General features: G+C 53.3%; 1 long non-coding RNA gene across 2 annotated transcripts in view; it reads right to left on the minus strand.

Moving 5' to 3' along the window:
- LOC114908767 overlaps positions 1-22,046 on the minus strand; it is a 38,911-nt gene extending 16,865 nt beyond the window's left edge. The window contains exon 1 of one of the 2 annotated variants that reach the window (XR_003797040.1): positions 21,782-22,046. This is a non-coding gene — a long non-coding RNA (uncharacterized LOC114908767). Of the gene's footprint in view, positions 1-21,294; positions 21,394-21,781 lie in introns of those variants that run through there. The other variant, XR_003797039.1, reaches the window with a different exon arrangement.
- Positions 22,047-22,812: the final 766 nt, after the last annotated feature.

The raw sequence follows: 22,812 nt of genomic DNA on the forward strand, positions 1-22,812 counted from the left end.
AGAAAGGTCAGTAGCCATGGGGATGACTGTTCCCACCCCGCCCCAGATTTGGGGATTCCAGGGCTTCTACCACGGCCCCCCCTTCCACCGATTGCAGGCTAGGCTGCTCAGACCCTCCCTCAGCAGTGGGTGCCTGGAATCACTGGGTGCTCTGGGAGCGCTGGCAGGCCTTTCTAAGTCCCTCATCCCCACCCACCCTGCCCATCACCTACTCCGAGTGCCCATACATGACCCACGAGGTAGAGTGAGCCCACGGCGCAGGCTCTAACACAACACGGCTCCCCAAATGAGACAAGTTCTGCCTCTGTGCACTTATCCAGTTTTGCAATCCAGAAACTAGAAAGGGGCTAATTTAATTTCAACATACAAGGAAGCTTAGTGTTGCTATGGAAAGTAAACTTTATCCTGAGTTATGCAGGGTGGGAACAAGCATCTTCTCAGAGCTCAGGGCCCTTAAGGTCTCAGCCAGCCTTGGCCACATGCCTCTCTGTTCCACTTTGAAGATGTGCCCAATCATTTCCCAGGGCCCAGAAAACTCCCTCTCCCCTCTGCCTCTCGAAAGATGCCCATCTGCCGTGGCTCCATTCACCTTATATGTCTTCTAGGAAGCTGCTCTCGGCCCACTCGCTCTCCTAGTTCCCACTGCTCCAGCTCACAGCTCTCAGGACTGAGCTCTTGGGCCTGGTGTTCGGCCTGTGGCTGATTGCTGGGTTCCTGCGGCATTTGTCAGGTTGAGGAGCCCGTGCAGGGGTCATATCAGGAACGATCTAAGACACCTATGCTTTCAGAGGCTCTACAAGGTCGGAAGGTGTTGCTTGCCTTATTTACCCTCTTCCTTTTGCAAACCTACAGTGGAGTTTTCCAGAGGCTTCAACAGATTGAATGCAGAAGCAGACATGAGAACCCAACCGTCTTCTCTTAAGTGAACCATTTTTTAAAAATATTTATTTATTTATTTATTTTGGTTGCGCCAGGTCTTAGTTGCAGTGGGCGGGCTCCTTAGTTGTAGCATGAGAACTCTTAGTTGCGGCATGCGAACCCTTAGTTGCAGCATGCATATGGGATCTAGTTCCCTGACCAGGGATCAAACACAGGCCCCCTGCATTGGGAGAGCAGAGTCTTATCCACTGCGCTACCAGGGAAGTCCCAGTAAACCATTAAAGAGAACTGTGAAAACATACAGTGGTACCACTCTTAAATTTTTTCATTTTAGAAAATAGTTATTTGTCCTGAAAAATACGTTAATGATTGATATGTAATGAGTTATTCTCGTTGTTCTTCAAGAATAAATATTTTATGATTTCTCAGCTTCATTTCGAATGTGGTAAATATCAATAGATACAACCCCATAAACAAAAACTCTTTTGGGTCCTCAGTAATTTCTAAGAGCATAATAGGTCCTGAGACCAAGTTTGAGACCCTCTGGGTGAACGGAAAGTGCCCATCCAACCGCCACTGACTGCATGAGAGCTGGGGCCTGACAACGGGCAGCTGGGGCAGGGGACCTGGCAGGGTGGGAAGCCGACCTTGAACTGGGAAATAAGGAGTGAATTGGGCAGGCAGCTGGGGGAGAGGGCCTGAAAGGAGGTGTGGACAGAGGCCCAGTGGAGAGTGGAGCTGCCAGGCAGCCACATCCGTGAGGAGCAGGGGTCCAGCACAGACACACAGAGAGGAAGAAGGGAACGTGGGAGTCGGCGTGGGACAGACAGAGCAGAGAGCTGGGAAGGAGGAGGCCCACTGAGGGTGATGCCAGCACTGCAGCCCCGGGGGGTTCTCTGCTGCACGGGGCCCCAGCTCCTGAGGCTCCACACCGCAGTCCAGCCTTGTCTGCAGCCCAGGGAACTGGCTCACCCCAGGCCCCCACGATGTGCCTCTTTTCATTCAGCCCTCCCTTACTTGAGGTCAGCTGAGTACCTCTGTGCTTTGCCATCCTCAGAGCCCAACCAAAACAGCCTCGAGTTCTATCCTAGCTCTGAAACCCTGGGCAAGTGCAGAGCATCCGTCCTCTTGTTGTCAACATGGAGATGGTAAATCCAGCTCACGGCTCAGGGGACGACTGACATCAGAACACATGCGGGGGCCTGGCACGTGCTGGGCCCTCAACAGGTGCAGCTAATATTAGTATGCCTGCTCCTGCCTCGATGGCTACTGTTATTATTAGTGGTGGTATTAATATCCCAGCAGGAAATGATCTTCAAGGTCACAGAGCTGCCGATGTTACTGAGGGACAAACAGGAAGGCCAGGAGCGGTCAGAAGCAGAGCTGGAGTCAGAAACCCAATGCATCCCTGTGAGACTGAAAGCTCCTGGGGGCCGGGGACATGGCAGCAATGTCCACACTCACGACTCCATCCATTCCTTCTCTCCGCTGTTAATTTTTTGGACACATCTCATGGGCCAGGCACTAGGCCAGGTGCTGTCTGCCCGTGGGCTTGGCCCCAAATTGGTTCAATCAATGTTTGTAGATCAATCCATGGCCTCTCCCATCTGGCTGGCCACTGGGAATCTAGGCCAGGGGTGGGGTTTGGAAAGGATTCCATGAGCCATCCCCCGACCAGCAGTAACAAAAACACAGCTGTTACTCCGAGCAGATCCCACTCTGGGGCCCTCTGGGGCTGAAAAAGGCCTGATTCCTCATCCTTTTAGCTAGGTAGAACACAGGTCCGGAGAGGTTTAGTGCCTGGCCCAGGACTCACAGCCAGGTCTGGGAAAGCCAGGGAACACAGGCTTCTCAGTACAGGCTCTGGGTTCCAGAGTGTGGCTAGGGATGGCCATGGAGGGCCCCAGCAGGTGGACATTGGTCAGGACGGGCCTGAGAGTGGGGAGCAGAGAACAGGGTCCTCTTGGGCAGAGGACAGGGTCTGCGGTGGGGGGAGTCTGTTGGTGCAGCCATCCCAGAAACCAAGCCCCTGGAACAGCCACTTCTGCCGCCCTCTGCTCAATGGAGCAGCTTCACACCGAAACAGTGGGGCATCCATGCTGGACGAAGCCGGCTGTCCTAAAAAGGAAGGAAGGTAGAGCGTGGGTCTGGCAGAGCCATCCGTCCTAGCCAGGGGTCAAGTGTGGAGGAGAGGCGGGACCTGGGAGAGCACTCACTGGGGAGGAGGTGGGCAAGTGGACAGTTGCAGGGGGCAGGGGGCAATGTGGCTGAGGAACCAGCTTGAGCTGAAGCTAGGAGCCCATGGGCTCCTGGAAAGGAGGGTGGAGCCGAGGGCACCAGGGCTGCCTATGGCTGGGACCCTGCCCTCCCTCTCTCCCCACCCCTACTTCTCATCCCAGCTGGAGTCAAGGCGTGTCTTCCCGGCTGGATGTGAGGCTCCCTGAAGGCAGGCCCTGCTTGTCTTGCTTACTTCCAAACCCAGGCCCTGGCCCAGAACAAAAGCGCGGCAGGTCTGCCGAGCAGGTGGCTGCAGAGGCTGGCCATGAGAGCCCGGGACACCAAAAACAGAGCCCTGACTCCAGATGGGTCTATTTCTAAGAGGCTTTGCCCTTGTTTCCTGATTTGTTCTGGGTGTTACAACCCAGTGGAAAAGAGGGTGGCAGAGAGGAGGGCCTGGAGCGGGGAGGGGCGGACCACCGGGCAGCCGGGTGCCAGCAAGACCCAGGCAGGGTGTCAGGGCCCCACCCCACAGCCCCAGACCCCACCCCACCCCCCGGGGGCCGACTCGCGCACCGGGAGGAAGGATGCGGCACCAGCGCTGCCCAGGGGCAGCAACTCTTGTGCTATCCCTGAACACAGGATGGAGGGAGGAAAAGGGGGCTTTGCTCAAAGAGCCCCTGAGTGGGGGAGCAGGAGGTGGGCAAAATCCCCCTTGGTTGGCACCCAGCAGGCCTGAATTCAGGGCCAGTGCCACCTCCAGTTCCCTGGATGTCCTTAGCCAAGTCGCTGGCCCAACGTCTCTGAAGACCCCAAGGGGGCTCTGCCATCAGGCAAGGCCCACAACTAGGTCTGTACCCCCATCTCTCACACACACTCACGCCCCGCACGGGCTCCTGCCTGCCTGCCGGGGAAGGGAGGAGGCAGCCCAGGCAGCAGGCCTGCCGCAGGGCCCCTAACAAAGGCAGAGGGGGTTGGGCCGACATCGGCAGCCAAGAGCACTGGGGGAGGGGGCTCAGGCTGGGGAGGGATGTGGCTCAGAGCCGAACGGGCCACCAGCAGCTGCAGCAGCTGCTTTTTCTCACCTCTGAAGGGAATCGATTTGTCTCTGACTGATTTCCCTGACGTCTAGTTTTCTTCTCCGCCCGGCTGTCAGCCCAGCCACTGTGTGCGGGGAAGCGGGGACGCGCCCTGGCCGCCGGCCCGCGCGCCCGCCCGCCACTCCCGCGCACACCGCAGCCCCCACACACCGCCCCGCACGCTCACCCCACACGCCGCACAGGCACAGAGAAGCCCACGCCCCCCCCCCGCAAAGCAGCCACCCGCCCAGAGAGACATGCCCACGGCCAGACAGTTACACCCAGACAGACACACACACCACAGCACACACATGCACTCCCACGCACACCCACACTGCAGCCACCCTCCTGGACAGACACACCCACAGACAGGCATACACACACACATCTCCACACTCACGTTCCCCGGCACCACAGAAGCACTAGCACCCACACACCCACCACACGCACGCACGCACACACACACACACACACACACACACACACACACGCTCCCAGACGGCACAGCCATGCCCACACACCGCACATCCGCACAGCCGCGGGCTACGTTCCTATCTCACAGACCCACACGGACACCCCACAGTCACACCTCCGTGTGCTCCCACATCGGCCCCGCGCCCAGGCCGCCCGCAGAGCTGCTATGAGCGGTGCTGTCACCCTCCGCTGTAATGCTGGGAATCGGGTTGGAAAGTCTTGCAAGGAAACCTACCCCAACGTCTTGGGTGTAGGGGGGCCTGGGCGTGGACGAAGGAGGTGGTCGGGGGGCAGCTGTGGGCCAGCTGAGGGCATGCGGGGGGATAGGCTTGCTGCAGAGCATCCTGGGTGAGGCACTAGACCCAGGCAGGGTCCCAGTGATTTGGGGTGGAGGGTGTCGAACCCTCAAGGTTACCAGGATCAGGCCGGGTTTTCCTGGTCACAAGCACCTTGATAGGGTCTCCCAGTCCTCCAAAGGACCCTGATTGGGACTTCCCTGATGGTCCCGTGCTAAAGAATCCACCTTACAATGCAGGGGACTCGGGTTCAATCCCTGGTCAGGGAGATAAGATCCCACATGCCCCGGGGCAACTAAGCCCACGTGCCAGAACTACTGAGCGCATGCACCCTGGGGCCTGCACACCACAACTAGAGAGAAGCCCGTGCGCTGCAACGAAAGATCCCACACGCCTCAACGAAGATCCCGTGTGCTGCAACTAAGACCTGACACAGCCAAAAATAGATTAAGTAAATAAATGGATAATAAATTTTTTTAAATAGATATTTAATTTAAAAAAAAATTAAACGTCTATCTACTGGGACTTCCCTGGTGGCGCAGTGCTTGAGAATCCACCTGCCAACGCAGGGACACGGGTTCGAGCCCTGATCCCACAAGCCACAGAGCAACTAATCCCATGTACCACAACTACTGAGCCCACGTGCCACAGCTACTGAAGCCCACGCGCCTAGAGCCCGTGCTCCACAACAAGAGAAGCCACCGCAATGAGAAGCCCGCGCACCACAATGAAGAGTAGCCCCCCCCTTGTCTCAACTAGATAAAGCCCAATGCAGCCAAAAATTAAAAAATAAAATAAAATAAAATTATTTTTAAAAATCTATCTACAATGTGATCCAGCCATTCCATTCCTACTCACCCATAAGGAAAGGAAATAACTGTCCATAGAAAGACTTGTACACAAATGTTCATAGCAGTTTTATGTGTTAGTCCTAAACTGTAAACAACCCAATGTCCTCCATGAGGTGAATGGCTGAACAAACTCTAGTACATCCAGACTATGGAATACTACTTAGCAATAAAAAGAAATGAACTGCTGGGACTTCCCTGGCAGTCCAGTGGTTAAGACTGTGCACTTCCATGGCAGGGGGCCCGGGGTTGGATCCCTGGTGAGGGCACTAAGATCCCGCATGCTGCGTGGCACGGACAAAAATATAAAAAATAATTTAAAAACAAAGGATTTTTTGATTGATTACCCGATTAATCAACAACGGCAGCAAACAGCAATAATAATACACACTGACCCTCTCTATGTTCACATTTTCACTTCCATGACAGCACTTGATTGGATCCTGGAAACACCCACTGCGGTTGGTATTGTTCCCATCTCACAGATGAGGAAACCAAGGTCTGGACTGGGAAAGGGACTCATCCAGGCGCCCGCATGGTTAGTGAATTTAGACCTCTGACTCAAACCCAGGTCTCCTGGTTCCACAGCCAAAACTTCAGACCAAACCAGCCGGCTCCAGGTAATGATCCGTCTGCCCTCAGAACCCCGTAAGGCCAGTCCTCCGCCTTGGGGAACGTGGAGGAAGCCCTCAGCATGGGTGCTGGCGAGGCGTGTGCGTGGAGAACGTGCGTATGGACGCGCGTGCATGCCAGAGGTGTGTGTGATCGCCAAGGCGGAGGATGTGTGTGCGGAGGTGGGCGGGGCAGATGGGAGCAGGCTCCGCGGGCTGATGTTGGGGGAGGGTGTGTCCACGTAGGGTGCATGTGACCGTGGGTGTGGGAAGCAATGTGTGTAGGGGACACACTGCGGGAGTGATCAGGCGTGATTATGGGTTCGTGTGCGCTAGAGGTGCACGCAGGAGGGCCTTTTGAGGGTGTGGGGCTGCGTGTATATGTGAGAGGGGTGATAGGTGTGTCAGAGATGTCCCCATCGTTGTGTGTGAGAGTGTGAGGGTGCATGCCCACCGTGGTGTGTGCCCACCGGATGAAGGGGCTCCACGCCTGCACCCTGTGTGTTTCCTGGCCCCCTGCCCCTCCCCTGGGGCTTTATCTGTCCAGGCAGCCCTGCTCTCAGCACAGACAGCAGATCATTGACGAATGGAACCGGTTCTTGGCTCTTCGAGGTCTGGCCAGAGATAAGAGGAGACGCGAGTACCAGCAGAGTGGGTGCTGAGGGTTCAAGGACAACCATCGGAGGCTTTGTCCTCCTCCCTCTTTGGCCAGTGATCCACACACCCACCCCAGTAGCACATGACAGGCAAAGAGGCCCGGTGAACACCTGGAGGGTGGGGGCTGGGACAGAGGTGCCCACCAGGCCTGGCACTGAGCAGGGCTGAGCAATATTTGCTGAGTGAATTAGCTCTCAGCTCAGCATCCACTCATTCCTTCCAACACCTGACCCAGCACCTACTAAGTGCCCAGCTGGGGCTGGATCCTGGAGCCGGGGAGGCCAAGGAGACCCAGGCCCTGCCTCGGGGACATCACAGTCTGCATGGCCGCCCCAGGCCAGCAAGACAGGCAGGGGAGAGAAACGTTAACCCCAACGGTCTGGTCACATTAGGAGAAGCCTCAGAGCTCAGGCCTGCAGTTATCGGGCCAGGGTCCGGAGGGAAGGCATGTTTGAGAATGAATGGACTTGGCCTGGCCGGGGGCAGTGCCGATGGGAAGGCCACCACCCACCACTGACTTCCTGTTATGTGCCAGACCCGGTGCCGCGGAGCCATTTAGAGTGATGGTCACTCCACTTTGTCCAAAGCCCTGTGGGGTAAATACTGTTTTATCCAAGCTAAGGACCTTATCCGTAGGATTTGAGAGGAACGAGGGAGGTGGACAGATACGGTTTTAGAAAGACCCAGCCCCTGCATTTCAGTGTGTAAGAGGAAGGTGAACGATTGTCAGGCAAGAACGCCCAGCTGCCCCAGGCAGCTCCTAGCAAGGCTCCTCCCAGGCTGCCCCAGAACTTTCCCGGGACTGATCCTCAGGATGGTCAGGGCTTCCTGGGATGAGGGCAAGAAGGCCTGGTTGGGACAGGGGAGGTGAGGGGGATAGACAAAGGAGGAGGGCAAACACACAGGCCCTTGCAGTTGGGGCTTGGAGTCCAGGGACCATTCAGGTCCACAGTTCTCCCTTCAAGGAGCAGTGATGGCCAGTTGGTGCTGGGGGTGGATGCCAACTCCATCCTGCCAGGCAGCCCTTCTAGGACATCCCCACCATCCTGGCCTGGCCCCAGTATAGTCTTCCTGTGGCCTCCTCATTGTGGCTCACTCCAGATGGGTAATTGGGAGAACTATCAAAGGCCAGGACCAAGGGAGAAACTGAAGCCAGTGCGAGCGGGAAGCAGACTGGCTCCTGGTCGCATGGTGGGACTGGGACTGGACTTCAAGTCTCCTGATGCTCAGCCTGACCACATAGTGGGTGGCTGAGGCGTCTGACGTGGGATGAACGTCAAGTTTCCATCCTCCTCCTCTTTCTTTTGCTACTCCTCCTCCTGCCCCATGTTCCTCTCCTGTCCTGCCCCCAAGCCCTGCCTCCGCTTTCTCTTCCTCCTTTTCCTCTCCTTATCTCTTCTACCTCATACCTTATCTTGCTTAAGAGAAGCAATGCAATGTCCTCTGGCTCCAGATTAGAAAATTTCTCTGGGTGACGGAGACCTCAGAGGTCTTACCCGTCATCTCTGATAGGTGGAGTAATCACACCCCCCAAAATGTCCACATCCTAGTCTCCAGAAGCTGGGAATATGTTGGTTACATGAAAAGGGGAATTAGGTTGCAGATGGAATTGAGGTTGCTGATCAGCTGACCTTGAGATGGGGAGATGTTCTAGGACTATCTGGGTGGGCCTGATGTAGTCACAAGGGTACATAGAATGGAAGAGGGAGGCAGAAGAGAGAGCCAGCAAGATGGCATCACTAGAGGGACACAGCCTGGTGTCACTGGCTTTGAAGATGGAGGAAGGGGCCGTGAGTCAAGGAAAGTGGGCGGCCTCTAAAAGCTGGAAAAGGCAAAAAATTGGACTCTCCCCTAGACGTCTCCAGAAGAAACGCAGTCCTTCTGACACCTTGATTTTAGCCCAATGAGACCCATTTTTGAGTTCTGACCTCCATAACTATAAGTTAATAGATTTATGTTCTTTAAAGCCATGACTCTTGTGGTCTTTTGTTACAGCAGCAATAAGAAACGAATACACGGTTCCATGTCTCCCAAAGCCCTCCAGCTGCATTCCTCCAGTGACAGGGAGCTCCCTCCAGTGTCAGCCAGCTCTGGCCATTACCACATCCCTCCTCATGGGATCCAAGCTGTCCCCTGGGACTGCTTTCCAATTTGCCAGCTCAGTCCCTCTAGGCCCCCCCAAACAAGCCACTCTCTGCCTTTATAATGTTTAAAAACAGTATTCATGGGATTAACCCCCCTCCATTCTTTCCTTCTCTTTGCCCGGCATCCCCAGAAAGCTTCTCTGATTGCCCCACCAGAAACTCCTCTCAAAGAAATCTTATTCCCTCTTCCTACATTTCTTCTGAATTCTGGGGGTCACTCACGCCCAGGCCAAAGTTCTCAGGAGCAGAGACTCAGCCTGCCTGCCAAGGAGGCACTGGGGTAGGATGGAGGTCATTGTCTCTGCTGGCTGTGTGATCTTAGTTAGACAAACCCATGCTCTCTCTGGACCTCTGATGTCCCATCTGTAAAATGGGATGAAACCCCATGAGCTCCGTTGGACGGCCACAAGGCAGAGTGAGTCTTACCTGCCCTGATTCCTTTGCCAACACAACTCTCAAGTGTTTGCCTCCTCTCCATATTGCTTGTCATTAATAAGAGAGGGGAGGAGAGGGGAAGAGAGGGGAGGGGAAAGAGAGAAGAGAGGAAAGGAAGGAGAGGGGAGCTGTTAAGTCCCTACAGAAATTGTATTCGAATGTTTTATAATGTGCTCTGGCTCGGGCAGCACCTTAGTTAATGGTGTGTCAGATGATGGTACAAATTTATAGCTGAAGGTTTACATCACAGACAGCTGGAATGAATGACAATAAATTAATTTAAAGTGCTACCAAAGTGTTCCCCAATGTATATGTGCTTATGAGCTCTGGGCTGATAATTTATAAATGCACGCCTTTTATAATCCTGGTCTTAAGTCTTGAAAGCAGGTAGTTAAAAAGCAGTCACATGACATAAATTATTTTTATTAATATCACGAGTGCATGATTAGGGTGGCGGGAATGCTGGTCACCAGTACAGGTTTCTGCAGCCAACCTTCGCTTCCTTCCTCTGTCTTCTTGTCCTGAGGGGTTTGAACCTCACAGTCCCAGGTTCCATTCCAGCCCAAGATCCCCTCAGGTTGCCAGGGCCTGAGCTGGTGCCACCACTCCCTGTTCGCCTCTCCTGAGTGAGAATTTCACTTCACATCCATATGGGGTCCCTCCTCTAAGGAGTTATTATAACGTCCACATGTTCCTCAGATAGGAGAGAGCAAACGTGTTTTATGTGCAGACAATCAACCCATTCACACAAACTCAAAGACAGAGAGAGGCTCGCTGAGCCTCAGTTGCTCCACCTGTGAAACGGGTATCACCACATTGACCTCATACAACCAAACAGGGCCACTGGGAGAACTGATTAAGGCCAAAGTAGCACTCAATAATAAGTGTTGCTCTTAGGAGTCTCTCTGCTATTCTACAAAGGGAGGGGAAGTTCAAAGTGGTTTACACAACCCAGAACTTTGTGGTTGGTTGACCTGCTCAGATCTTGAGAAAATATAAGATGACCCTACCCTCCTGGAAGCCCATTCCAAGCCCTTCTTCTTTCTAAAGCCAGTCCCACTGCATGTGCCCTGGGCCTCCAGCCCTGCCATTTTCTCGATAGATCCATCAATTATTCCCGTACAGGTTCACCTTTTCCTTTTCCTGTGTTATGTTAAAGATTGCCAGAGTTCTTCTCCGCTCCTCCCAACAAGAAGAGATGGAGTCTATTGCCCCCTCCCACTTGACTCGAGGCTGGCCTGCGACTTGCTTTGACCTATAGAATGTGGTGGAAGTGACATTGGGTAATTTCCAAAACTGGGTCTTAAGATATCTGCAGCTTCTTTGGAGCACGTGGCATACTCTTGGAAGCCAGCTGTTATGTTGTGACAATCCCAACCAAGATGGAAAGGCCACACGGAGAAGAACCACGATGTTCCTGTCGGCCAAACTCCCCGCCAACGGCCAGCACCAGCCGCCAGCCACGTGATGGGCCATCTTCACATTCTAGTCAAACATACAGGTGACTGAAGCCCCATGTGAGCCAGCAGAGCCCAGTTATTCCAAGAATTACGAGAGATAATAAATGGTTGTTGTTTTAAAGTATTACGATTTGGGTGGTTTATTACACAGCAGTAGACAAGCAGAACACCCCTCTCTACTGGCTGCTTTGCATCAGCGCTTAAACGAATCCAGGCTGCTCTCATCTAAAATCCTCCCTGGGTCCCACATCCCTCACCAGCTCCAGCCTTGGCTCACGCGTCCCCACCAAACTGCAAAACGAGACAGAGACGCCACGCTGCAAACGATCTCCCTGTCGGTCCCCACCATCCACCCCTCACCGCCAGCCAGCTCTCCGGCTTTTGCCCCTCCCACCCTTCCAAGGGGGTCATCTCGTAGGTCACCAGGGGCTGGCCGTCCTTGAGTCCTGCCCTTTATCTCACTACCCTTGGGCAGCATGCTTGCTGGTGCCCGCTGCCATGCCTTTCAACACTCGTCCCAAGGCTCCTCCAACCCTCCTTTGTCAGCATCTCTATTTCCCACACCGTTTCCTTCAGTCTCGCTTGGACACCTCTTGTCCTTCTCTTGAAATCCTGGTGTTCCTCAGGTCCCTGTCCTGAGCCCTTGGCCCTCCACATTCTTCACGCATTTATGGGCATGCTCATCCACTCCCTGCTCCGTGCCAGGGCCTCTCAATTCTGCATGTCCAGCCGACTCCCTCTCCAGACCACAATATCCAGCTGCCTCCTGGACTTTTCCACTTGGACATCTTTGACCTCAACAGTCCCCATGTTTACTCATCATCTCTACACCCCCTGCCCCCTCCTTACTTGCTCCCCTTCCAGGGACATGGTTGCCCAAGTCCCAAACTTGGGATCCAGTCTTAATTCATTCTGCCTCCTCCCCACATAAAATCAGTCACCAGATTCTGGCAGGTTTCCCCTAAGTTGATCTAAAAGCTCTGCTTCCCATTGCCCTTGGCCAGGTCACCACCGCCCTTCCCTGGAATACTTACAACCCCCCAACTGGCCTTTCTCCCTGTATTTATGCACCCAATCCTTTCTCCACTCTGAAGTACAGAGACCTTGATTAATACTTCGCAACTTAAAGTCTTTCAGTGGATCCCTTTTGTCTTTAGACTAAAAGCCAAACTCACTGATGCAAAATATGGGCCCTAGGACCACCTCTCCAGCCCTAAATCTGACCAGTCCCCACATTCACACTGGCCTCATTCCTCCAACATGCTGTGTACTCTGTGTGCTCACATATGTTCCTTCTGCCAGGCACACCATTCCCTCCTCCATGGTCCAGCAAACACAGCCTCCTTCAGGCCTTCACTTCCCTGGGAAGCCTTGTCCACCCCATCATGCCCTTGCCCTGCCCTCCCCATCTCGCACCCTTTCTCTGTCTTCCTTTCTCCCAGCACTGATCTCCCTCGCTGTTAACCGCTTGGTGAGTTATTTGTCTTCTCAGCTCAACAGTCAGCTCTGGAGCAGGCAGGAACCATTCGTTACTGCCTAGCACAACAGTTGGCACAGAGTAGCTACTCAGTAAGTAGCTGTGAATTAATGAATGATAACTGAGTCTTGGGAAAATGTCATCACCTTGCTTCCTCCAACCTCCATCAAAGCCTGGCTTTAACAGATTTGCAAAGTCCCCACCTTCAGCTTCCATTCGCCCCCTCAGCTACTCAACACCCATTTATTGAGTGCCCAACGTGTGCCCAGCCCTGGGATGGACAAATGAATATCAGGTGCGTGAATTAACAAAACACTGCCGAAATAAAAAAGACCAAACTACCGATATACACAGCAACATGGATGCATCTCAAAAGCAATATACTGAATAAAGGAAGCCAGACGACACACTGGATAATTCCATTCATATGACATTCTAGAAAAGGCAAAACTATAGGCACAGAAAACAGATTGGGACTCCCAAGGCATGTGTCATGGAGAACGAGTGAGGCAGAAGCAGGGATGTCTTTTTATAACCAGTCTTAGACGTCATGAGGCATCACTTCTGCCACGTTCTGTTCATTAGAAGCGAGTCACTAAAGCCAGAAGAGGAGGGGAATTAGAGTCCACCTTCCAATGGAAAGTGTCAAAGGATTTGCGGATGTGATTTGAAAGTATCACAGGTACCACCTGACCACAAGGCAATGCCGTGTCCACCAGGCACGGTGGCCACACGCCCCAGCATTCCCAGTATCTGCAGGCAACGGGGTACCATGGACACCTGGGTGACCCCAAGGCAGCTTTAAGAACATTATTATAATAATGTTTATAATAATGTTGAAAGAGTATTTTGGCAGAAAAGAAAACCACCTCTATTGCTAGTTACTCTCTGTGTTACCATCAGTCATTTCCCCTCTCAGTACCTCAGTTTCCTGATCTATAAAATAGGCATAGTTATATTCCCTACCAAGTAGTGCTCTTGTGCGGACTAAATGAGGTGATTGCGTAAAGTGCTTAGAAAAACACAGGGCACAAGGCAATTCCTAGTAACACTAGTCTTTCATGAGCTGACAGAGGAGTAAATGAGATGATCCACGGAAAGAGCTTAGAGCAGTGCCTGCCTGGTACATGAAAACACACCAGTTACATGTCATTGTTATTGTATTTATAATTATTTCTTGCTCTAGCCTCCTCAAGACCTCTGGGATAATGTGCAAACTCCCAGATGTCATTCCAGGTCCTTTGCAAATACATTCCTGCCTATCTGTCTGCTCCCGCATAACCTTCCCCACACACGTACCACAAACACCATCCCTGAACATGCCCCAAACTCACAACTTCCCCCTGTGCAGCTCTTTCTCCTAAGATGCCCCTACACACCTCTTCCTGGTTAACTTCTACTCAACATGAACATTGGACAGGAGTCAGTGCTGTCCATTCCTAGCCATGACAGAGTAACTGGTAATCAGATTAACACTAGCACCAGCACCATAAAAAATGAAAAGAAATAGAAAAAGAAAACGGAAGAAACATAGAAACACCTATTTTCACATAGAGGCACAGGTCAGTGATTCCCGAGAGAAGGGAAACAGATGAGGTAAGCTCTATGATTGTCTCAGTTGTCGAACTGGACACACGTTCCAGGCTACTGAACGAAGAGAGAGAATCTAAGTAAAGCACAGCAATCTCACTGAGCCGATGAGACAGGCTGGAGAACAGGGAGGCTAAGCCTGTAGAGGAAGTCACGGGCAGAGTACCAGCGAAGAGGGAGCTAGGCAGAGAAAGTTCCAGAAATCTTCACAGAGGTCCTCTTGAGCCTTAGAATGAATTATAAACTGTGCCTGTCTGGGGGTGAGATGTGATGAGGCCAGGCAAAGTCCAACTATCAGAGAAAAATTATTACCAGGGAACTGAGTTTAACCACTTGCAGAGCTCACACAGAGCTGAAAGACTTTGAGTTCCAACCAGCCGGAGCAGAGCAGTGAGGCCTCATTGATCAGCTTAATAAAGCTTAAAAATAAGCCTCATAAGGAGCAACTTGATCCACCAGTAAACTAACTGCCTGCCAAAGCTATATCTTCAGTAATCTTTCAAGAAGACAACAAAATCCAAACACTCAGCAATGGAGCATCAAAATGCCCAACACCCAAACAAAAACTCCTAGACACGCAAGAAAGCACGAAAATACAACCCACAGCTAGAAGAAAAATAATTCAGTAGAAACAGACATGGATGACAGAAATTATGGAATTAGCAGACAATGACATTAAAATAATTATTATAAGAATATTCAAGGATTTAAGAGAAAACATAGTGAAGAGATGGATGAGAACCATAAAAAGAAACAAACAGAACTTCTAGAGCTAAAACATACAATTTATAAAATAAAAATTTCATAGGAAGGAATTAATAACAGATAAGATGCTGCAGACAAGTTGAAGCCAGGGCAACAGAAATCACAAGGGAAATTAGAAAATATTTTGAACTGAATGAAAAAATAAAAACACAATATATTAATTGTTGTAGTATGCAGCTAAAAGACTGGCTGGAGGGAAATGTATAGCTTTAAGTGTTTGTATCAGATAAAATGAAAGCTTTTAAACATTTGTGCAGGAAAGAGTTAACAGAGTAAGCCTGAGACTTCTATCATTAGAAAGTCCTGCTTGGGCTTCCCTGGTGGCACAGTGGTTAGGAATCCGCCTGCCAATGCAGGAGACACGGGTTCAAGCTCTGGTCCAGGAAGATCCCACATGCCACGGAGCAACTAAGCCCGTGTGCCACAACTACTGAGCCTGCGCTCTAGAGCCCGCGAGCTACAACTACTGAGCCCGTGTGCTGCAACTACTGAAGCCCACGCACCTAGAGCCCATGCTCCGCAACAAGAGAAGCCACCTCAACGAGAAGCCCGTGCACCGCAACGAAGAGTAGCCCTACTCGCCGCAACTAGAGAAAGCCCGTGGGCAGCAGCAAAGACCCAAAACGGCCAAAAATTAATTAATTAATTTTTAAAAAATGCGAAGCGTGATAAAAGGGGGAAAACAGTTTGAAGAGAGAGCAAGCATTAGAGCCAGACTCGGATATGGCAGAAATATTGGAATTGTCAGACCAGGAATTTAAAACACCTACGATTAGTATGCTAAGTCCTCTAATGGAAAAAGTAGGCCACATGGATGAACAGATGGGTAATACAAGTAGAGAGATGGAAATTCTAAAAAAGAAAAAGAAATGCTAGAAATCAAAAGCATTGATCCTGGATCTGCTGACCCAAAACATAACCTCACCCACTGAATCTCAGGTTGAGCCAGCGGGCATCACTTCCCAGGCCCAGAGCCCATGGAGAGGAGGAGCCCACGGCAGGCCTGGGCAGGGCCGGGGCTGTGCCTGCTGCTACATCTGGGATTGAGCCACGGCTTCAGTGGGTCCAGGGCAGGCTCTGCAGCCAGCAAGGGCTGTGGGAAGCAGGTGAGGAGGCCAGAACTTCTCCACACTGTCAGGACCTGGAGGCCTGGTGTGGGTGGCCTTAGGCTGAAGAAGAGGGATGCTGGATGGGCCGTGGGCAGCTTGGACCGAGAGGAGGGCAGCTTAGCGTCTAAGCACAGGCTGGGTAGTCCTCCCTCACTTCCTAGCTGTGTCACTTTCCCATGTGGGCCTTGTTGTCCTATCTGTCCCCCAAGTGGGGTGATCTTGCCAGTCAAGTAGGCATAAAAAATGCAAAAGCTGCAGAAGCTTTGACATCAACAAACCAAGGTTCTCGTCTCTGATCCACCAGTTCCAAGCAAGATGTCTTTGGACGATTATAAACTCTCTGAGCTGACTTTCCTCATCTCTGCAGTGGGTATAATAGAACTATTACTAGGGCACGACGCTATACCAACATGTACAGCTGCAAGAAGTAGCACATTCTGGATTTTTCTTTCAAGAAACTAAATTCTGACCATCTCACCTCCATCATTATCAGGCTGTTACCCTCGGCCTCAAGAAGAGGGAGGCCCCATGGTGCCCAGGAAGTAGGGCAGGGCCTTGGATCTCCACTCTGTCCTGGCCACTGCGGAGGCCCTCGTGCTCTGAGTTGCGTGTCCCTGACGTCCTGTGGCCTCCTACTCCGCTGGGCATGAGGCTGGACTAGGTGCAGGATTGGCCTCCCAGAAATGCTGAGGCCTGGTCACACACCCGAGTCTGGGCCTGTCTTACCCACCTTCCTTCTCAGTCTGTCCCATCCTCCTTGGAGTCTTGTCCCTCGAAGGCCCTCCAGGCCCCCTTACAGCATCTTGTCTGAGATGACAAGAGAGAGCTTTGGATCTGGAGCCATTTCTACTATAGGCCCCAAACCCCTGGGTAAAAGGATGCAAAGGCCTGGTCAGCAGGGGAATACCAGTATAATATCTATAAAAATCCTGCTGCGCAGAACCCCCTCAGATGGTGGGTAGATAGTAAGTGGTCCGTGAAGCTGTCTGTGTCAGACATCTTAGGCTGCTGTGAAGACAACTTAAACACACAGAAGGTGGCTGCCCAGTGCTGACCCACAGAAAGGGCTTCCAATCCCCTGCACTCACATCCTTTGATCCTTGCAATCCCACAAAGCAGGCACTGTAGATGATGTAGGAGAGGCCCAGAGAGGGTAAGAGCCTTGGGGAAGGTTACACAGCAAAGCAGGGTGAGCACTCGTCCCCTGCCTGGAGGCCTCTATCACCAGGAGAGAGGGTGAGGCAGGCACATCCCCCAGGGTATCTGGTTGCCAGCCTTATAGGCAATGCCGGTCCTAATGCGAGTTAAAATTAGAACTAACTGGAGAAGTATTTTTATTACAGGGTTGAGCATGTGGACAGCAGAGGAGCCCAGCATCACAAGAGCAGCCACAGGGCTAGCAAGGAACAGCATCCCTCCTCTTGTGCAAGAGACTGTGTGCTGGCCAGAAACTGAGGACAGTGGAAGCGGCAGGGCAACAATACCTTGGAAGCAAGGAGAGAGAGACTTTTCTTCTTGACCAAAAGTCCAGAGAGTCAGGCTCTGAATATGAGCAAGGACATCTAGGCTCTCACTCTGGGCCTTAGTGTACCTGTCTCGGAAGTGGGTACAATGGCCACAGGAGGGCTGTGAAACTCAAACACCCTTCTTTCCTGCCATTAAAGAACCTTTGCCAGAACAAGATTGCTATGGTCCAAATGCTTCCTCTGGAAATTCATAGGTTGAAATCCTAACCCCCAAGGTAATGGTATTAGGAGGTGGGACTTTGGGGAGGTGATTAAGTCCTGAGTGTGGAGCCCTCATGGGTGGGATTAGTGCCCTTATAAAAGAGACCCCAGAGAGCTCTCTTCCACCATGTGAGGACACAGTGAGAAGACAGCTGTCTATGAACCAGGAAGCAGGCTCTCAGCAGACACTGAATCTGCCACCACCTAGATCTTAGACTTCCCAGCCTCCAGAACTGTGAAAAATAAATGTCTTGTTTATAAGCCACCCAGTCCATGGTATTCTACTGTAGCAGCCTGAATGGACCCACATAAAGGTGCTCCCACTCTCCACACTCTCCATCCAACAAACTTCAGGAGAAGGGGGAACGGTAAAGTTTCCTCAAGTAAAGTTTCCCGGCCTCCTCAGCTCCTCCAAGCTGTGGCTTATCCCCAGGGAAACCTAGTACAGGTGGCGGAGGATCATTCATCTTTAAGAATGCCTGTGACACTCACAGGGAGACACATGTCAGGGGAACTCTTCACTTCACAGAAAAGGTGCTTCCTTCACAGAAAGAGATGGCCTTCGATTCCCTGCATCAGGAGCTTCCCTCCCATGTCCTGGATGCGGGGAGGCCGGAGTTGCGGCAGGGGAAGTGTACACAGACAGCCCAGCTGCTGCCCTGCTCTGGGGGGACTTCTTTACCTGTAAGGTGAGGGGTTGGAGGGAGTTTTCTCAAGGACTCAGGTAGTGTCAGGAGGCTTGAAGCAAGAGGTTTAGGAAACCCAGGGGAAGCGGTCAGTGAGAAATGGAAACTGTGGTTCTCAGGTGGACCTGGATTGCCAACACTTCTCAGGGACACTGGGGCTGCTGGGAGGAGGAGGACACCCTATGTCACACCTGGCCGCTGGTGTGGGCTGGGGTTCAGGACCCCTTAAACCTCCAGGTCCTCCTCCCACAGGGCATGACAGCTGAAGCCGGGAGGAGGCCAGTGGGGGGAATCTGTCCTGGGCAGGAGTCTGGCACACCATCATGGTCTCGCCTCCATGATTCTTGCTCCTGGTTGCAGGGGGTGAGCATGGGCAGGGGTGTGGGGTAGGGAGAACATCACCTTATTTTTCTGAAAAGGAAGGCAAAGCCCCCTTCAATATCCCCGCAGCCTCTACCTCTCCCCTGCAGTCTTCACCCACACTGATGCCTACGTGATCCTTCTGGAACATGGTCTTCATCGTGGTGCTCCCTCACTCACCCACCTTCAGCAGTTCCCCACCACGTCTGCCAATTCCCCAGACCTGGCTGACAATTGAAACTTCCTGAGGCCCCTGTTAAGCAGACAGAGACCCCAGCCCCTGCCTGACAGCCTTCAGAGTCCACCTTCAGAAATCTCTTCAGGGATTTCTCCAAGTTTCTCTCATTTGATGGCCAAGCCAACTGATGCTCAGAGAGGCTAAACAACTTGCCAGAGGTCACACAGCAGGAGGACTTGAAATTCAAATCCAGTTCTGGTGGCATGGCTAGAGCTCAGGCCCTACCTACAGAGGAGCCACGATGCTAGGACGGAAGCTTCAGGAAGCTCTGTCTCTCAGGTGGGGAGAGCCTGGGCCCTGTGTGTGGGGGGAAAGGCAGGTCAGGAAGGAGGAGGTTGGAATGGGGAGCTCTGAAGGCAGCACGGTGTGGTGGGCAGAGTCCGGACCATGAATGCAGAGGCCTGGGGCCCAGCCACCTCTGCTGTGCCTCAGCTGCCTCCTGTGGGAAACGGATGATAGCCCCCGGCCCAGGTGCACAGGTTCCCGAGGGAGTGTGAGTACACAGTAGGTGCTGCAGAGCCCAGCCCCGAGCTGGGGGCACAGCAGGTGTTTATTCCACACTGGTTGCCTTTGCACAGGATCCAGGGGCTCAGGGCTGTGCGTGCAGCCTTCGGGCCCAAATCCACCCCCCAGCTGCAGCCCACGGTGAGGCTTTGCAGGCCCAGTAAACAACCCCTCACCGCCCTCACCAAAAGGAAACTTTTTTAAAGCAACAGAAACCAACATCTCTGCAGGCTGCCTGTGTTGGTAACGGAAAAGGAGCTTCTGAGAGGAAAGGGCTACAGGGGTTGGGGGCGGAGGCCAGGCAGAGGCAGCAGAGCGGAGGAGAGAACCAAGATCTGATAAGGAGCTCTGCTCTTCGGGGCCTGGGGGCTGGGGGGGAGGGGAGGCTGGGGTGCAGTGGGGGAGGGAGGCTCAGCCCCTCCTCAGCCCTGCAAGCACGGAGCTGGGAGGTGGGGTCTGAGATGGCCTGGGGAGTGGCACTCAGGCCACAGGACTACAAAGCTCAGCCATTCTCCCCTCCCTTGGGTCAAAGCCCTTTCCCTGGATGCAGGAACCAACCAGAGGCTCAAGGGCTGGCGGTCCCTTAGTCTGGCTCTGTAGCCACTCACCCATGGCCTTGGGCCAATCTCTTGGACACCCAAGGGGTCTCAGTGTCCCCCTCCCCCAAAAGAAGGTACTGACTGTCTATAGCGACAGCATCAGGACATGGTACCAGCCATGGGGAATCAGGAGGTTCAGGGTCTGAGCTTGCTATTAGGCCCTGAGCAAGCAGCCCTAGCTAGGGTGATGGAGACTGTCCCAATTTAGCAATGAAAGTCTGCATCCCAGGAAACCCCTTGGTCCTAGGGAAGATGTTGGTCACCCTTTGCCCCTCTGGGCTGGGATTTCCTCTGCTGAGACTAGAGGACTTTCCCAGCTCCCGGCATGGCCCTCCCCATGACTGAGGACTGGGCCTGCCCTCTTACACAGACTCACAGACTGACCGCAGAGACTGGATGTGAACCTGTGCCAAGGAACCCAGGCACAGGCAGGCAGGGTGAGCAGGTATCAGAACCCGAGGGCGAGCGCATCCAGGGAGGCTTGGTGTGGCACGGGCTTCACGGAGGAGCCATCCAAGCAGAGCAGAACAGGGAAGGGCACTCCAGTGGGGGTAACAGCTTCCCCAAGGCTGAGCGGCCACATGCTGCACTAAGCATTGCGCAGCACCCTGTACTGAGTGCTGGCCTAGGTGGTAGGGCCCCAGCTGGCCCTCAGGGGCCACACAGTTGAATTTCTAAATGTACGGCCTCCACTGTCTGAATTCCCCCGGCTGTATCCACCGCCAAATGATTTGCATAAAAGCAAACACATAAAAAAGAAAACCGGCAACAGACAACAAAAGTTTGTCTTTTTTTTTTTCAGTGAAGATGGGCTTTTCACAGAAATGAAAAGCACCCACCGGAGCTCTGGATGCGTATGCCCACGCCCCGCATGCTAACCTGACTCCCTGTGCAGCCCACCCAGCAGAGGCAGACCCCCTAGAGAGACTGGAGGCTGAGTGGAGAGGGCCTGCCTCGAACACCCACACCCCAGAGCACAGGGTGGCTCCACCTGGCCCGGCCCAGCTGCCAAACCCACCCCCTCAAAACATCTCACCAACAGCTTCGGGGATAGCAGGGAAGTCACGAGCCCATCCTAGTTTCTTGTGCCCAAGAGCCCCCCCACTTCCTAGCTGAGCTGCCCTGAACAAGTCACTTACCCTCTCTGAGCTTCAGTTACCTCATCTGCTAGAGGAGGGCAATAAGACATGCCGCGGGTGGAGGAGGGAGGGCATCTGGTGCACGTGCCAAGTTCAGCGGGGAGAGGGCTTCCAGGAAGCCCAGCAAAGGCATCTCTGACCCTCCTCGGAAACCGCAACCCCCATCCCCTAGAAGGGCAGCGAGAGGCAGGAAGAACAGTGAGTCCCACTCTTACCTGCTAGGCTGAAAGCTTGGGCCCGGTCCTGTCCAGAACTCTCTGCTGGGAGGAGGGAAGGGCCGCGGGCCATGAGGGCAGAAGCGCTAGCAGTAAATGCTATCGCTGTTCCCATGGCTGCCTCAGCTGGTCTGAGGCCTCAGTGAGGGCCAGGGCTGAATCTGCCCTTCCTCTCACCCCAAGCATTTGCTGAGCGCTTCTGACCCCTCACCGGGCCAAGTCACATGATTCTCCCCCCCAACCCCCCAAACCACGCTGTGTGAGTTACATACCCCGTGGTTCCCTCTCAGTGACCCTATCCCGAAGGCCTTGGTGCTCACGTTTCTTTAATCAGTCAACTGAGGCTCCGAGAGGCAGGGACTTGGCCAGTATAAAGCAGAGCAACTTCGGAACCGAGTCTGACAAGAAATCAAGGTACTTTCCACTGCAGGCGAAGGTCCCAAAGCAAAAGGCCCTGGCAGGAAAGGGGCCCTCGGGAGCCACCAAGGTTCCTGAGCAGAGGAGTGGCGTGATCAGGGGGGCCCGTGGGAAGTTGGACTGAGGGCCCTGAGCCCGGAGCCAGCGAGACCAGCACGGAGGCTACAGTAAAGGTGCAGGCAACTGGGGGAGCCGAGGGAAGTGTGGGTGCGAGGGACGCTGGGAGGGCAGACCGCTGTGGCTCTCAGCCTCTGGGGACTCAGGGTCGGGAGGAGGAGGCACAGAGGGGGAGAGGGTGGGGTGGGGAGGACATCTAGAGTGTGCTCACAGCACTCCCCGCTCGGCACTGCCTTCCATCTTCCAACTCGCCACGCAGTGGGCGCAGCAGGGTCATCACCTCACCTCCCAGGCCAGGGGCAGCCGGGGCTGGGCTCCCCCAGTGCCACTTGGCCAGTGCGGGGCTGTCGCCACTCCCTACCACACACCGGCTCCTGCACCCACCTCTTTTTCCAGGCTGATTCCCCAGGCCAGATGGATGAACAGCGTAATAAAGGGGGCAATCACATCATTCCTGAATGCATTTTAATAAAAATCAAATAAAAGCAATTATGTGAATTTTCAAAAGGATCACCTCTGCTCCTTCCCCTGAGGTAGGAAACAGAATGAATTCAGGAAATCATTAAAATCAGAAACCCAAGCGGCTTGCCACCACCCCGCTGGCGGCTGTCACACAAAGGCAACAGGGAAACCCAGTCCCCTGCGGCAGAGCGGGTGCCTTTCTTTTAGCTCTTTGAGTGGAAATTCCACCTATGGGTGAAGAAGGGTAATTAAGGGCCAGGAGAGATGCTTTGATTCCAGGCTGCCTTTGCCCCTCCAGTACAAACTT

This window comes from Monodon monoceros, unplaced genomic scaffold (genome assembly GCF_005190385.1).
Source record: "Monodon monoceros isolate NGI ecotype Baffin Bay Population unplaced genomic scaffold, NGI_Narwhal_1 Super_Scaffold_4, whole genome shotgun sequence".
Taxonomy (NCBI): domain Eukaryota; kingdom Metazoa; phylum Chordata; class Mammalia; order Artiodactyla; family Monodontidae; genus Monodon; species Monodon monoceros.